Source organism: Heterocephalus glaber, unplaced genomic scaffold (assembly GCF_053883595.1).
Source record: "Heterocephalus glaber isolate CG9 unplaced genomic scaffold, H.glaber_assembly_v1.0 deba00001733, whole genome shotgun sequence".
NCBI lineage: Eukaryota > Metazoa > Chordata > Mammalia > Rodentia > Bathyergidae > Heterocephalus > Heterocephalus glaber.
The window spans coordinates 15,756,315-15,772,283 of record NW_028258444.1 but is presented as its reverse complement, the minus strand read 5'-3'; the positions used below and the strand labels follow the sequence as shown (position 1 = coordinate 15,772,283).

Below are 15,969 nucleotides of genomic sequence, written 5' to 3'. Positions count from 1 at the left end.
GAATGACTGAAAAGAGACACCAAATCACCCCGCTGCAGACAGGCAGTCTGCCCATGCCCATGCCCTACCAAGGTCCTGAGTCGCAGAGAAGACGCCAAATCAGCCCGCTGCACACAGGCAGGTCTGTGCACGTCCTACCGAGGTCCTGAGTCACGCAAAAGACACCAAATCACCCTGCTGCAGACAGGCAGCCACCTGGTTCCACACTACAAAGATGCAGAGGACACCAGACCACCAAACCACGGTACTGAGTCCCACTGTTCCCGGCCCAGAGGTAGGGGCTTCTGAGCCGTCATCCCACTGCTCCTGGTCCAGAGGAAAGGGCTTCCCGGGGACCATCCCTCCTGCTGCTCCCAGCCCAGAGGAAAGTGCTTTTGGGCCACCTTCTGTCCGACTCCTCCTAGCCCAGAGGAATGGGCTTCCAGGCCACCATCCCTCCTACACCACCCGGCCCAGAGGGAGGGGCTTCTGAGCCACCATCCCACTGCTCGTGGTCCAGAGGAAGGGGCGTCCCGGCCACCATCACTCCCACTTCTCCCAGCCCACAGGAAAGGGCTTTTGGGTCACCATCCCTACTGCTGCTTGCGGCCCCTGGCCCACCTCACCCAGCTCAGAGGAGGTAATCTGTGCAGGTGTTAACACCCCCCTGCCCCAGTCAAAATGAGAAAACATGTAAATAAGTCTCAAAACCAGACTTCCAGATCACCTACAGCAACCCCAAAGGGAAATGAGATGGAACACTCTGATACTCAACCACCTGGACCCACTGAACTGGCAACAAAAGAAGATATGGAAAAAATGAAATCAGAAATAATTTCTCAGATAACAGGAGAAATTGTGCCCCTAGTCCAAGACATGATTAATAAATCTAGAGGGGAGCTCAGAAACATGATGGAATCTCAACATAAGAAACAAATGGAATTCATAAAACAGATGCAAATAGATTTCCAGGAGATGAAAAACTCCACTGAAAGTCTACACAGGAGAATGAGCCAATGTGAGGACAGAATTTCAGATATAGAAGATAAGATTGCAATTAGTGGCCAGGAAAAGAAACATTGCTTCAAAATTATAAGGGACCATGAGAAATCAATCCAGCAGCTGCTAGATGATGCAAAGAAGAATAACATAAGACTGATTGGACTCAATGAAGAAACAGGAGAGAGTGGAGATGACATAAAAAATCTCTTCACAGAAATAATGGCAGAAAACTTCCCAAGCAGGGGAAGAGAGCTTGACATACAGATAAGTGAGGCATATAGGACTCCAAATAGCCTTGATCAAAAAAAACCTACACATAGGCATATAATTGTTAAGATTCCAGAAACACAACAGAAGAACAAAGTTCTTCAAGCAGTCAGAGAAAAGAAACAAATCACATACAAAGGAAAGCCCATCAGAATCACAGCACACTTCTCAACACAAACCATCAAGGCAAGAAGAGCTTGGAGTGACATATTCCAAGCCCTAAAAGAAAACAGCCTCCAACACAGATTGATGTACCCTGCAAAACTATCTTTCAAAATGGATGGAGAAATAAGATACTTTCATGACAAAGAGCACGTTAGGAACTTCGTGAATACCAAACAAGCACTCCAAAGAATTTCACACAATATTGTAGGAACAGATATTGAGGATCACAACCCCAGGAAGCAAAGCAGAATGAACTCATCTGGCATGACAAGAAATTAAATGTAAAGGAGGAGAACCCAACAAAAAGAAAAAGGCATGGCAATGACAAGTCAATACATTTCATTTATAACCATCCACGTTAATGGTCTCAATTCAGCAATCAAAAGAAATAGACTGGCAGAATGGGTCAAGAAGCAAAATCCAACAATATGCTGCATACAAGAAACACACTTAATTCAAAAGGAAACTCATAGACTGAAAGTAAAAGGGTGAAAAACAATACTCCATGCCACAGGAACCCAAAAAAAAGCAGAAGTAGCTATCCTCTTGGCAGATCAAGTAGATTTCAAACCAACACTGATGAAGAGAGGTGAAGAAGGACACTACATCCTTGTAAAGGGAAGAATCCAAGAGGAAGAGATGACAATCATAAATATCTATGCACCAAACACTAGTACACCCAACTATATAAAACAAATGCTAACAGACATGAAAAGTCATATATGCACTAATACAATTGTAGTGGGGGACCGCAACACACCACTGTCATAAATAGATAGATCAACTAGACAAAAAATAAGTAATGAAATATTAGAATTCAATAGAATTCTTGAACAAATGTACTTAACAGATGTTTACAGAGTCTTCCACCCCACAAAATCAGAATACACATTCTTCTCAGGTGCACATGGGTCATTCTCAAAAATAGACCACATACTCACAAATAGAACATGTTTAAGTAAGTGCAAAGGAATTGATGTTGTTCCCTGTATATTATCAGACCATAGTGCGATGAAATTGGAGATCCATAGCAAAAGAAACTCAAAAAATTTCATAAACACGTGGAAATCGAACAACACACTTCTGAATAACCAATGGGTCACAGAGGAAATTAAAGAAGAAATCAGACAGTTCCTTCAATTAAATGACAATGACAATACAACATATCAGAATCTATGGGACACAATGAAAGCAGTCTTACGAGGGAAATTCATAGCAGTGAATACACATATTAGGAAAACAGAACAAGCCCAATTAAACAACCTGATGCTGAACCTCAAGCTTCTAGAAAAAGAAGAGCAGGACAACCCCAGAGCTCATACAAGGGAGGAAATTATAAAGATCAGAGGAGAAATCAATTCAATGGAGACTAAGAGAATGATACAAAAAATCAATGAAGCCAAGAGTTGGTTCTTTGAAAGAATCAACAAAATTGACAAACCCTTAGCCAACCTTGTCATAAAAAGGAAAGAAAAGCCTCAAATTCATGCAATTAGGAATGAAAAGGGTGAAATGACAACAGACCCAGCAGAAATCCAGAGGATCATCAATACCTACTTCCAGAACCTATATGCCAATAAGATGGACAACACAGAAGAAATGGACAGATTCCTAGATACATATGAATTAGCAAAGTTGAACGAAGAAGACCTAAAAATTCTGAACAACCCAATATCAACCAATGAAATTGAAAATGTAATTAAAAACTTATCAACTAAGAAAAGCCCAGGCCCTGATGGCTTCACTGCTGAATTCTACAAGACATTTAGAGAGGAACTGCTGCCACTACTGTTTAAACTCTTCAGTGAAATTGAAAGGGAAGCAATACTCCCAAATTCATTCCTGGAAGCAAGCATCACCTTGATCCCCAAAGCAGAGAAAGACCCAACTGAAAAAGAGAACTATAGGCCAATCTCACTAATGAACATAGATGCAAAATTCCTTAATAAGATAATGGCAAACAGAATGCAGAAGATCATGAAGAAGATTATATACCCTGATCAAGTGGGATTCATCCCAGGGATGCAGGGATGGTTCAATATATGAAAATCAATCAGTGAAATACACTATATCAATAGAGCCAAGGACAAAAATCATATGATTATCTCCATAGACACAGAAAAAGCATTTGACAAAATCCAACATGCATTTATGATAAAAACTCTACAAAAAATTGCAATAGATGGTCTCTACCTCAAACTGATAGAAGCCATCTATGAAAAACCTACAGCCAATATCATACTAAATGGTCAAAAACTGAAATCCTTCACACTAAAATTAGGAACAAGACAAGGATGTCCACTATCACCACTCTTGTTCAATATAGTTCTGGCAACATTAGCCATGGCAATTAGACAAGAGAAAGAAATAAAAAGAATAAAGATAGATAATGAAGAAGTCAAATTGTCATTATTTGCAGATGACATGATACTTTATATAGAAGACCCCAAGAACTCCACCAAAAGTCTTCTAGACTTAATAACCAAATTCAGTCAAGTAGCTGGTTACAAGGTCAACACACAAAAATCAATAGCTTTCCTCTACACTAATGACAAACTCACTGAGGGAGAAATAGGGCAAATAATTCCTTTCACAATAGCATCCAAAAAAACTTAAACACCTAGGAATCATCCTAACAAAAGAAATCAAAGACCTCTTCTCTGAAAACTATGGCACTCTGAAAAGAGAGATTGACGATGATATCAGAAAATGGAAAGACATCCCCTGCTCCTGGGTAGGAAGGATTAATAGAGTGAAAATGGCCATACTTCCAAAACTGCTATATGCATTTAATGCAATTCCAATTGAGATCCCAGCAGCATACTTCATAGACCTTGAGAAAACAATCCAAAACTTCATTTGGAACAAGAAGAGACCCAGAATAGCAAAAGCAATCCTAGGTATCAGAGACATGGCTGGGGGTATCACAATCCCCAACCTGCAACTATACTACAAAGCTACTGTGATAAAAACAGCATGGTACTGGCAAAGAAACAGACCTGAGGACCAGTGGAACAGATTAGAAGATGCAGAAAAAATGCCAGACACACTCAGCCATCTCATCTTCGATAAAGGAGCCAAACACCCTCACTGGAGGAATGATAGCCTCTTTAATAAATGGTGCTGGAAAAATTGGGCTTCAACTTGCCAAAGCCTAAAATTAGACCTATATCTCTCAGCATGCACTAAACTAAAATCAAAATAGATTAAAGATCTAAATATTAAAATAGAAACTCTGAACCAGTTGGAACAGAGGTTAGGTAGAACCCTTGAAGACATCGGTGTAGGAAAAGATTTTATGAACAAAACCTCGGTTGCCCATGAACTAGCATAAACAATCAACAAGTGGGATCTCTTCTTATTAAAATGCTTCTGCACAGCAAGAGAAACCACCAACAGTGTGAAGAGGCAACCCACAATGTGGGAAAAAATCTTCACCTGCTCTTCCTCAGACAAAGATCTACTATCTCGAATCTATAAAGAACTTGAAAAGATCAGACCTCCCAAATTTAAAGACCCAATCTGAAAATGAGCATCTGAAATGAACAGACATTTCTCAGACAAAGAAGTAGAAATAGCAAATAAATACATGAAAAAATGTTCAACATCACTGGTCATTCGAGAGATGCAAATGAAAACAACGCTGAGATTCCACTTCACTCCAGAAAGAATGGCTGCTATCATGAAATCAACCAATAACAAATGCTGGTGGGGCTGTGAGGAAAGAGGAACCCTGCTCCACTGCTGGTGGGAGTGTAGATTGGTGCAACCACTGTGGAAATCAGTATGGAGATACCTTAAAAACTAGGACTGGAAATCCCATTTGACCCCGCTATTCCACTGCTGGGGATCTTCCCCAAAGAATTAAAGGAATCATACCACAGTGATATATGTGCACCCATGTTCATAGCAGCACAGTTTGTAATAGCTAAAACTTGGAAACAGCCCAAATGCCTGTCAACTGGAGACTGGATAAAGAAAATGTGGGGTTTTTTTAATAAAATGGAGTACTACTCAGTCATAAAAAATGAGAAATTACAGACATTTATAGCTAAGTGGATGCACATGGAGGCGATACTCTTAAGTGAAATAAATAGAACACACATGTGTAAATACCAAATAGTTTCTCTGGTGTGAGAAACTGACAGTGTAAATAAGAACTAAATGTATAATAGGTAATGTGAAATAGGAAGAAAAGGGGCAAAGGAGAAGGAAGTGGGAGGGCTAGGGAAAAGGATAGAAGGGAATGGGATTAATATGAGAAAATGGAAAAATAGGAACAAAATCTTTGTAAATAGGGAGGACTGGAGGGGTTGAAGGGAGGGCTGGGCAAGGGTGAAAAATAAGAACCAAGAGAGACTATGTAAAGGTGCAAATTTCCAATGATGAATGTCATTATATTGTATACCTAAAATGTACCATGATTAGAATGAATAATCGATAATGTAAAATAGGAAGAAAAGGTCCAAAGGGGTAGGGGTAATGGGAGGGGCAGGGGAAAGGAAAGAAGGGAAAGGAAAAATGATGAGAAATGGAAAAAATGGAAATAAAGTCTTTGTAAATAGGGAAGGGTGGAGGGGGTGAAGGGAGGGCTAGGAATGGGGAAAAAATAAGAACCAAGATGCATTATGTAAAGGTACAATTCCCAATGAGAAATGTAATTGTGTTGTATACCTACAATGTACCAATAAAAGAATTTAATACAAAAAAAAAAAGAATGACTGAAAAGTCCCCAACTCCAAGGAAGAAAATGATCATTCGTGTCCAAGAACCCCAAATGATACCAAGTAACATAAACCCAAGGAAATCCACATCAAGAAATGTTACAATGAAATTTTCAAAAGATATAAACAAAGAGAATTTTAAAAGAAGCAAGAAAAAAGCAACTTATCATGCACAACGGAATCTATAAGACTATCTTATCAGTGGATCTTTTAGCAAAAACCTTGAAGGTCAGAAGGAAGTAAGATGGTGCTGAAAGAATAAGTGACTGTCAAGAAAGAATATTATACCCCCAAACAACTCTCGTTCAAAAATCAAAGACAAGGTTTCTGAGAAGGTGATAGATTAGAAAGTAGTAGGAATCTATTTTTCCACCCACACAACAATTACACTGGCAGAATCTGTCAGATGTAACTAATTTGAAATGTTGAAGTCTATTGAAGGCTTATAATTTTCAGGTGAGTGCTTGGATGGTAAATATGATTTTTTTCCATTTCTTGTGTCAGCACAGTAACAGTTGTCCATTCCCTACACCCGGCCCCATGTCAGGGAACCAGTTGTGTAATCCTGGAGCACCTTGCCCATAACTTGTGGGACCATGATAGGTAAAAGGGACACTGCCCTCCAAATATGTGATAGCAGTGTTCTGGTTTTTGACTTTTGATATAAAGTGTAGATGGAGAGCTGGTGGCCACTGTTGCACCTATGCGCGCGCGCACACACACACACACACACACACACACACACAGACACACACACTGCTGTAACAACCCCCCCCCCATGGCTAAAGTGACTTGCAGAGTAATTAAAGGGCCAACACTTTAGCCCCTTCATTTCTCTCTTTTCCCATTTTGGGAGCAATACACTAAAGACTAAGACATTCAAAAAAGAACCACACATAGAAAGGAAACTAAAAAATCACCTTACATTTTGAGGGAAAGGCAAAGGCTCAGAAAAGACCTGCAAAGACTTTTAAGTTTATGCCTCAGAGTGATCCACAACACAGAGAGAGTCTACAACGATTTAAAAAGTAATAATAGAACAGCACTGCATGGCCGCCGCCGCTCTCCGCCTCAGCGCCTTTGTCTCCGGTCCCCGCAGCCTGGACAGCGGGTTGGTCGGCCCTCTCCAGGCGGGGCGGGTTGGTGGCCGGGTTGGACTGGAAGCGAGCCGCACGCCGCTTCCCCTCCAGATAAGTTCATTCAGAGCCCCCAGCCCCCAGCGTGGTGTTTTGCACCAATATGAATCTTGCAACTTGGACCGTTTTCGCTTTGAGAAAAGGAGTAAGGTGGAGGAAGCGCCCGAAGCGACCCCTGCTCCCCCCAGAGCCCCCAGCCGGCCCAGCCTGGCCCTTCCTCGCCTGTCTCACTCAGTGCTGGAGAAGTGAGTGCTGCAGGGGAAGTGAGCGGTCAGATACCCCCGATTCAGACATAACTAAAAAACCAGAAGATTCTAGTATTCCAGAAACTCCAGAGAATGAACGAAAAGCAAGCATATCAGAATTTCAAGAATTTTTTTTTGAATTTTGAAATATTTTGAAATATTTCAAGAATATTTCAAGAATCAGAAAGGAATACAGTATATTGATTTGTCTTCTGATAGTGAAGATGCTATTTCCCCAAATTGCTCCAGTACAATTCAAGACAAAAAATTCAACAAAGACACCGTGATTATAGTTTCTGAACTGTCTGAAGATGAACAGTCCCAGGGCCTTCCTCCCATGACACGAAGAAATGATGGTATTTCAGAATTGGAAATCCTTTCAGAATTGGAAGCTCTTAAAGATGCAAAACTTCAGACCTTGAAAGAACTTTTTCCACAAAGAAGTGACACTGATTTACTTAAGTTGATTGAGTCAACAACCACTATGGATGGCTCCATCGCTGCTGCCTTGCTGATGTTTGGTGACGCAGGTTGTGGGCCCAGGAAAACAAAATTATCTTCTTCTTCAGAGCCATATGAGGACCATGAATTTAATGATGATGAGTCTTTTAAAAAAGACAAGATTGGATCATGGAGAGGAATCAAATGAGTCTGAAGAATCTAGCAGTAATTGGGAAAAGCAGGAAAGTATTGTATTGAAACTGCAAAAGAAATTTCCCAATTTTGATAAACAGGAACTAAGGGAGGTACTCAAAGAACATGAGTGGATATACACGGAAGCCTTGGAGGCTCTGAGAGTGTTTGCAGGAGACCAGGATATGCACTATGCGTCACAAAGTGAGGCCCCCAATGAAAAGAGGTTTCTTCAAGGACTCAAAATTATCCTAAAAATGCACCTAAAACAAAACTGAAACAGAAATTTTCCATGAAACCACAAAGTGGATTTAACAAGAAATGTAAAAAAAAGTATTTAACCCTAAAAAAGTGGGTGAAGACTCTGAGTATGACTCAGGTTCGGATGCCGACAGCTCCCTGGATGAGGACTACAGCAGTGGGGAAGAGGTGACGGGGGATGGCTATGGGGAAAATCCTCCACTTCCTGCAGAGCTCACTCTCGTTCCTCAGTGCTCCAGAAGAAGGCTCAGAAGATAACTCTGGCCCTTTAACAGATGGGAGGCTCTGTTTACAAAAATGTCTAAAACTAATGGCTTATCAGAAGATTTGATATGGAACTGTAAGACATTGATCCAAGAAAGGGATGTAGTTATTAGGCTTATGAACAAATGTGAAGACATTTCAAGTAAATTGACAAAACAAGTTACCATGCTCAGTGGAAATGGAGGTGGATGGAACATTCTAAACCAAAGTTTGTCACTCAAGCCCTACCAGAAAGTTGGTTTCAATTGGCTGGCATTGGTACATAAACATGGACTTAATGGCATTTTGGCAGATGAAATGGGCCTAGGCAAAACTATTCAAGGCATTGAATTCCTGGCATACCTCTACCAGCAGGGCAATAAAGGTCTCCATCTGATTGAAGCCCCAGCTTCAACTGTAGATAACTGGCTAAGGAAAGTTAATTTATGGTGCCCAACTTTAAATGTGCTGTTACTGTGGTTCTCAAGAAGAACGTAAACAAATTAGATTTAACATTCATAATAAATATGAAGATTATAATGTAATTGTAACTGCATACAATTGCACAATCAGCAGTTCTGATGACTGAAGTCTGTTTCCACGCCTGAAACTTAATTACACAATTTTTTTTTTTTGGTACCGGGGATCAAACTTGGGTCCTTGCACTTGCGCAGCAGGCGGCAAAACCACTGAGCTAAATCCCCGGCCCAAATTACACAATTTTTGATGAGGGTCATATGCTAAAGAATATGGGCTCCATCCACCACCAGCAGCTTATGACAATTAATTCAAATAACCGATTACTGCTCACAGGCACACCTGTGCAGAATAATCTATCAGAACTAATGTTGAAGTGGAATTTTGTTATGCCACATATGTTTAGTAGTAGTACCAGTGAAATACAAAGAATGTTTTCTTCAAAGACAAAACCAGCAGATGAGAAGAGTATATATGAAAAGGAGAGAATAGCACATGCAAAACAAATTATAAAGCCATTTATTCTCAGGAGAGTGAAAGAAGAGGTTCTCAAGCAGTTGCCCCCCAAGAAAGATCAAATTGAGTTGTGTGCAATGTCAGAGAAGCAGGAGCAACTCTACTTGGGTCTTTTCAACAGATTAAAAAAAATCTATCAATAACAGAAAAAATACAGAAATGTGCAATGCCATGATGCGGTTGAGAAAAATGGCCAATCACCCTTTATTAACTGGCAATATTATACAGCTGAGAAACTCAAGGAAATGTCTCAGCTGATGCCAAAGGAACCTACACACTGTGAGGCTAACCCTGACGTAATCTTTGAAGACATGGAAGTTATGACAGCCTTTGAACTGCATGTACTTTGTAAACAGTACTAACACATTAATAACTTCCAGTTAGACATGGACTTGATTTTGGATTCTGGGAGATTCCAAGCTTTAGGATGCCTCTTATCTGAATTAAAACAGAAGGGTGACAGAGTTGTATTATTCAGCCAGTTTACTACAATGCTGTATATTTTAGAGGTTCTCCTAAAACATCATCAGCATTGGAACCTCAGATTAGACAAGAAGACTCAGATACCCGAAAGGATTCATCCAATTGATGAATTTAATACCGACATGGATATTTTTGTATTTCTGTTGTCAACAAACCTGGCGGATCAGGAATAAATCTGACTTCAGCAAATGTTGTTATACTTCACGATATTGATTGCAATCCTTACAATGACAAACAAGCAGAAGATAGATGCCATAGAGTAGGCCAGACTAAAGAAGTACTAGTTATAAAATTAATAAGCCAAGGGACAATTGAAGAAACCATGCTAAAAATTAATCAATATAAATTGAAACTAGAACAAGATATGACCACAGCAGATGAAGGTGACAAGGAGACTATGCCAGCAGATACAGCCACGTTACTGAAGACGTCAATGGGCCTGTGACAGGGCGTGATGGATTCCTGACAAGGAGATCTCAACTTGGGGCACGCAAGGACATTTATATTTTGATGACCATGGGGTTTATGAACATTTGTAACTTTTTATAATTTCTATATTGCATTTCTCATAGTATGGACAACTTTTTGCCGCTAACTGAACTCTCCAGGTGCTCACATGAAATTTCCTAAGAAGCCACAAATAGGTAGTCCTGAAGATGTTGAATAATCATTTTGCAATGCAGTTTTCTGAATGGGGATAAGTTGGTGATTGTTTGTAACAAATATCCTAATGCTTTAAAAATGTCAGTATTTTTGTAATTATTTCTACCTCCACATATACATATTGTCTTTTACTGGATAACGTGTGTAGATTTTTACATGTGCCTTATTTGACAATGCTTGTCTTGTTTTTGCTTGTCTCATTTGAAGTTCTTTTTTCCTATGTTTAAAAAGTGCAGCTGGATAGGTTTGTAGCTTGCATTTTGTTGCTGTTTGAAGCAGATGTTCACCAATGTCAGCAAGAACTCAACCTGAATCTAAAGGTGGCATTCCATAATCTAACATCCCCCAAGGTCCTCTCCATACTTTTGTTAAAACAAATTTGTCTGGCACTGAGTTGTTTTCCAATGAATAGTAACTAAAGAAGCCCTTCCCTTGCTCCATGGACTCCTTCTGTTTCCCTACTGCACTGTTGTGCTTGTTAATTCTGCCTACTCTTGTGCATGTTTTCATTGCTTTCCTCCTGGCTTTTGCTTCTCTTGAAACTGTTGCCAGGTCACTCCTGCTCCACCTTTCTTCCCTCTGAGTAGTTTCTTCTTGCCACAACCCCATCCATCCGCAAAACATCGGCAACACTTTTCTAGTTTGTCAGAGCAAGTTATTAAAGCTATCTGACTTGAGAGCAGACTGGATGTGACTTCACATTGAGGCAGCATTAGGTACTGCATGGAAATAGGTCATTAACTTTAAACTCTTATCAAAAAATATAATTTACCAGTTTCCAGAATTTCCAGTTCAGGACCGCCTGAAGAGAGAGCCATTGTTCAATGCCAATTCAGTGTGAGTGACAAAGTAAAATTTAGAAATAAAGTTGTCTATTTGCTATTTAACTCTTGATTTTATCTTCCTTTAAATTTTTTCCTGTCAGTCTATATTGCTGTTTTTATTATATATCAGTTTCTTTGTATAACTTGTGAGTTCCATGTGTTTTATTTTTATTATGTAGATATCATTCTAAATAAACTTTTTGTAAATAAAAAAAAGAACAGCAAATTCTAGGGAAAAAGAAGAATATAATTTCCAGAGTTGTCGCATTATTAGATTCAAATATGTAGCTGTAATAACAAAAAATAACAGGTAAAAAAGTAATATAAAAGTATGACTCATTCAGAAAAATTAAAATAAATCTGGAAAAAAAGAGCTGAAAACTGATGGTAGATCTATTAGACAAACACTTTAAAGCAACAGCCATATAGATGTTCAAATATTAAAGGAAGAGATGGAGAAAGTCAAGAAAAGAGCACATGATCAAAATGGAAATATCAACAGATACAAAATCTAAAAAGAAAACAAATTCTAGAACTTAAAAGTATTACAACTGAAATGAAAAATTCACTCAAAGGATTCAAAGACAGATTAAAGCAGGAAGGAAAAAAGAATCAGAGAACTTCCAAACATGGCACATATTAAAGAAAAGAGCACATGGGTCTTGTGTGGTACCATTAAGTGGAACAATGCACACATTGTGGGAATCCAAAAAGGAAAAAAAAGAAAAGGATATTTGAAGAAATAATGGTTTTTAAAATTCTCAAATATAATGAAAAGCATGAATATAGGCATCCAGGAAACTCAATGAACTTCAAGTGGCATGAATTCTAAACACTCAAACCGAAATACATTATAATCCAACTACTAAATGCCAAATAAAAAGAGAGAATCTTAAAAGCAAGAGATAAGTGACTCATCACATACAAAGGATCCACAATAAGATTATCAGCAAATTTCTCATCCAAAACTTTGGGTGCCATGAGGCAGTGGGCTGATATACTGAAAGTCAACCAAGAAGCCAATAACTGGCAAAACTGACCTTCAAAGATAGGATAAATTAAGGCATCTTCAGATAAACAAAAGCTAAGGGCATTCATTACCTTTAGACCTGCTCTACAAGAATGTTAAAGAAAGTCATTAAGGTTGAGAAAGGACGCTAGAGCATAACTTGAAACTATATGAAGAAACAAAGATCTCAGTAAATTTAAATTTATGGGAATAAAGCCAGAATTAGAGTAACAATAATTTATAATCCCACCTTTTTGTTTTCTACATAATTTAAGAGATACATTTGTTTAAAAGGCAACTATTAGTCTGAAAGCTAATATTATTATAACTATAGTTTATGACTCTGCATCTTGTTTTCCATATAATTTTAAAAACTAATATGCTGAACTACTAGTTTATGTTTTGGGGACTCACAGTGTATAAAATGCAAGTGTAGACACCAAGTGAAAAGAAGAGAGAGAGTGGCAGAGAGACAGTGAGACAGAGAGACAAACAGAGAAAAAGCATTCTTACATATTAATGTTAAGGTAGTATGAATCAAAATTAGGTTGTATAACCTTACAACATTAATGTATCCCCAAGGTAACTGCAAAGAAAATAGATACAGAATATACAGAAGAGGAGATGAGAATAAAATTTAAATATTTCTCTACCCCAAAAAAATCAAATAAATAAAAAAGATAGCAATGTAGGAAATAAGGAACAAAAAAAGCTCTAAAACATAGGAAGCAACTCCCCAAAAGGAAAAAAATTCTACAACATGGAATTTGACCATAGGTAATATAGCTAACATCATTCCATACCATACAATAGCTACCATTGTTCCAAAAATTGAAAAATTGAAAGTCTTTCCTCTAGTACTAAGAACAAGACAAAGATGGCCACTCCCACTATTTCTATTCAACATAGTATTAGAAGTCCTAGCCAGAGCAATTAGAGAAGAAAAATAAATAAAAGCATCAAATCAGAATAAATTGAATTATCTTTTTTGCAGATGACATGTTCTTATGCATAAAAAACCCTAAAGATGCCATTAAAAATTATTGACATTAAAAAACAAATTCAGTAAAACTGTTTGATACAAAAATCAACATTCAGGGCTGAGGATTTAGCTCATTGGTGCACAAGGTCCTGAGTTCAATCTCTGGTGCAAAAAAAAAAAAATCAACATTCAAATATCAGTAGTGTTTCTATATACCAACAACAAATTGTCTAAAAAGTAATCAAAAAAAGTCTCATTTATAATAGCTCTGAAAGAATAAAATATCTAGAAGAAAACTTAACTAGAGAGGTAGAAGATTTATATTCTGAAAACCACCAAATATTAATGAAAAAAACTGATACATAAACAATCATAAGGACTTCTATAAAAATACAAAATTTTTAAGATTCATGTGGCACTAGCAAAAAGCACAAATATGATACTCCATAAAGATGCGCATACAAGCAGAAAAGAGAATCCAGAAATAAATCCATATGTGTATAGCCATGTGATCTTCAACAGGATATATATATATATACACACACACACACATACATATGCATATATATACATATATATACATATGTGTATATATATGTATATATATGGTGGGAAAACTGGATATCCATATGTCAAAGAATTAAATTGGACATCTATTTTACACCATACACAAAATACCAACTCAAAATGTATTAAATACTTAAACAAAAGACTCAAAACTGTAAAACTCTTAGAAGAAAGCAAAAGGTAAAAGTTTCTTTTTTATTTTTATTTTTTGAGACAGGGTCTTGCTATGTAGTTCAGGCTGGACTTGAACTCATTATGTAGGCCAGGCTGGCCTCTAACTCACAACAATCCTCCTGCCTCAGCCTCCAGAGTGCTGGGATTACAGGTGTGTGCCACCACACCTGGCAAAAGTTTCTTGACACTGGTTTTGGCAATCATTTTAGGGATTTGACACCAACACCACAAGCAACAAAATAAACAACAAATAAGTAAAGTTACATCAAACCAAAAGTTTCTGTGCATGAGAGGAAATAATCAAAAGAGTGAAAAGACAACCTATAAAGTGGAACAAAATATAAAAGGAACTTCAACCCAATTTTTTTAAAAAAAACTAATAACTCTATTGAAAATTAAGCTAACAGTGTAAATAAACATTTCTCCAAAGAAGATATACAAATGTCCAACAGATACATGAAAAATTGTTCAGTGTCATTAATCATAAGGGAAATGCAAATCAAAATTTCTACCTTTTTTAAAGCAAAATACCATACACTTTCAACTCTAAGTCCCATGCCATAAGACCTAACACAACCCTAAAAGAAGAAAGTGGCTGAAAGAGGTACAGGACATTCTATGCCAGCAGGGCAATTTTATATATAGCATCCCTAACATATAATCTGGTCCTTGGGGAAACTATGGTGCAGTGCATCAGGTTCTTCCAGCAATTGCCAGTCATGTTTGGAATACTGAACCTTTTCTCAAAACTCTTTCTATATTGGGAAGGCACACATGTGTACATATATACACACAAACACACATACACACACGAAAATACAATTTTATAATTTAAAGCAAGCAATGCAAATCACAGCAATAAGACAATAAGAAATTCTCTAAATTCTCTAAATGTATGTCTCTATTAATTCATTATTCTACCAAATATGCGATCTTTTGGCTAAGATCAAGTGTATTCTACCAAATATGATGGTATTTACATCCATATTATTTGTGCTAAAGGGTCTTTTGAATGTCCTTAAAACTAACCATTCTACATCATACACAAAACTCTTAGTTGAAATAAGGCAACAAACAGTCACTGTTTAAGCATAACTTTAAATATCTGTCATCTATTGACAAACACACATGAGAAATTTGAATTCTGAATGTCTGAGTGAAATTTTTATCTTAAAAGCAGTTCTCCTCCCCCCCCAAAAAAGTATCTTTTGTTCTTTATAATATATATGCAAGTAAGAAAAGATTATATTTTATTAGCTGTTTTCCTTTGGGAATTTAAGTTTTGTTCAAAACTATTTCAATCACCTAGAAAATTACCAAATTGTGCTTGGAAGTGAAAACAGTAAAAGTAATTTTAAACTCATAGATCTTGTGTGTTATCAGTGGCACCCTACTGAAACATGAGACTGTCCAGCACAGTAATAATTCCAGTGCTGTAGGAAACTAAAGCAGGAAGACTGCAAGTTTGAGCCCAGCCTAGGCAGTTTAGCAACGTAGTGAAACCTTGTCTCAAAAAAACAACAAAAAATGTAAAGGATTTGCAATGTAGCTCAGTGCAAAGGCCTTTGGTTCAATTCCCCAGTTGTTGGGGGAGAGGGAAGAGTGAGCTACACTTGGAA

At 37.8% G+C, this 15,969-nt stretch overlaps 1 long non-coding RNA gene and 1 pseudogene across 8 annotated transcripts in view; one reads left to right on the top strand and one right to left on the bottom strand.

Moving 5' to 3' along the window:
* Positions 1-15,969, bottom strand: part of LOC110345494 (uncharacterized) — a 326,656-nt gene that overhangs the window by 188,081 nt on the left and 122,606 nt on the right. The window lies entirely within an intron of this gene.
* On the top strand, positions 7,187-10,576 carry LOC101721327 (SWI/SNF-related matrix-associated actin-dependent regulator of chromatin subfamily A containing DEAD/H box 1 pseudogene; annotated as a pseudogene).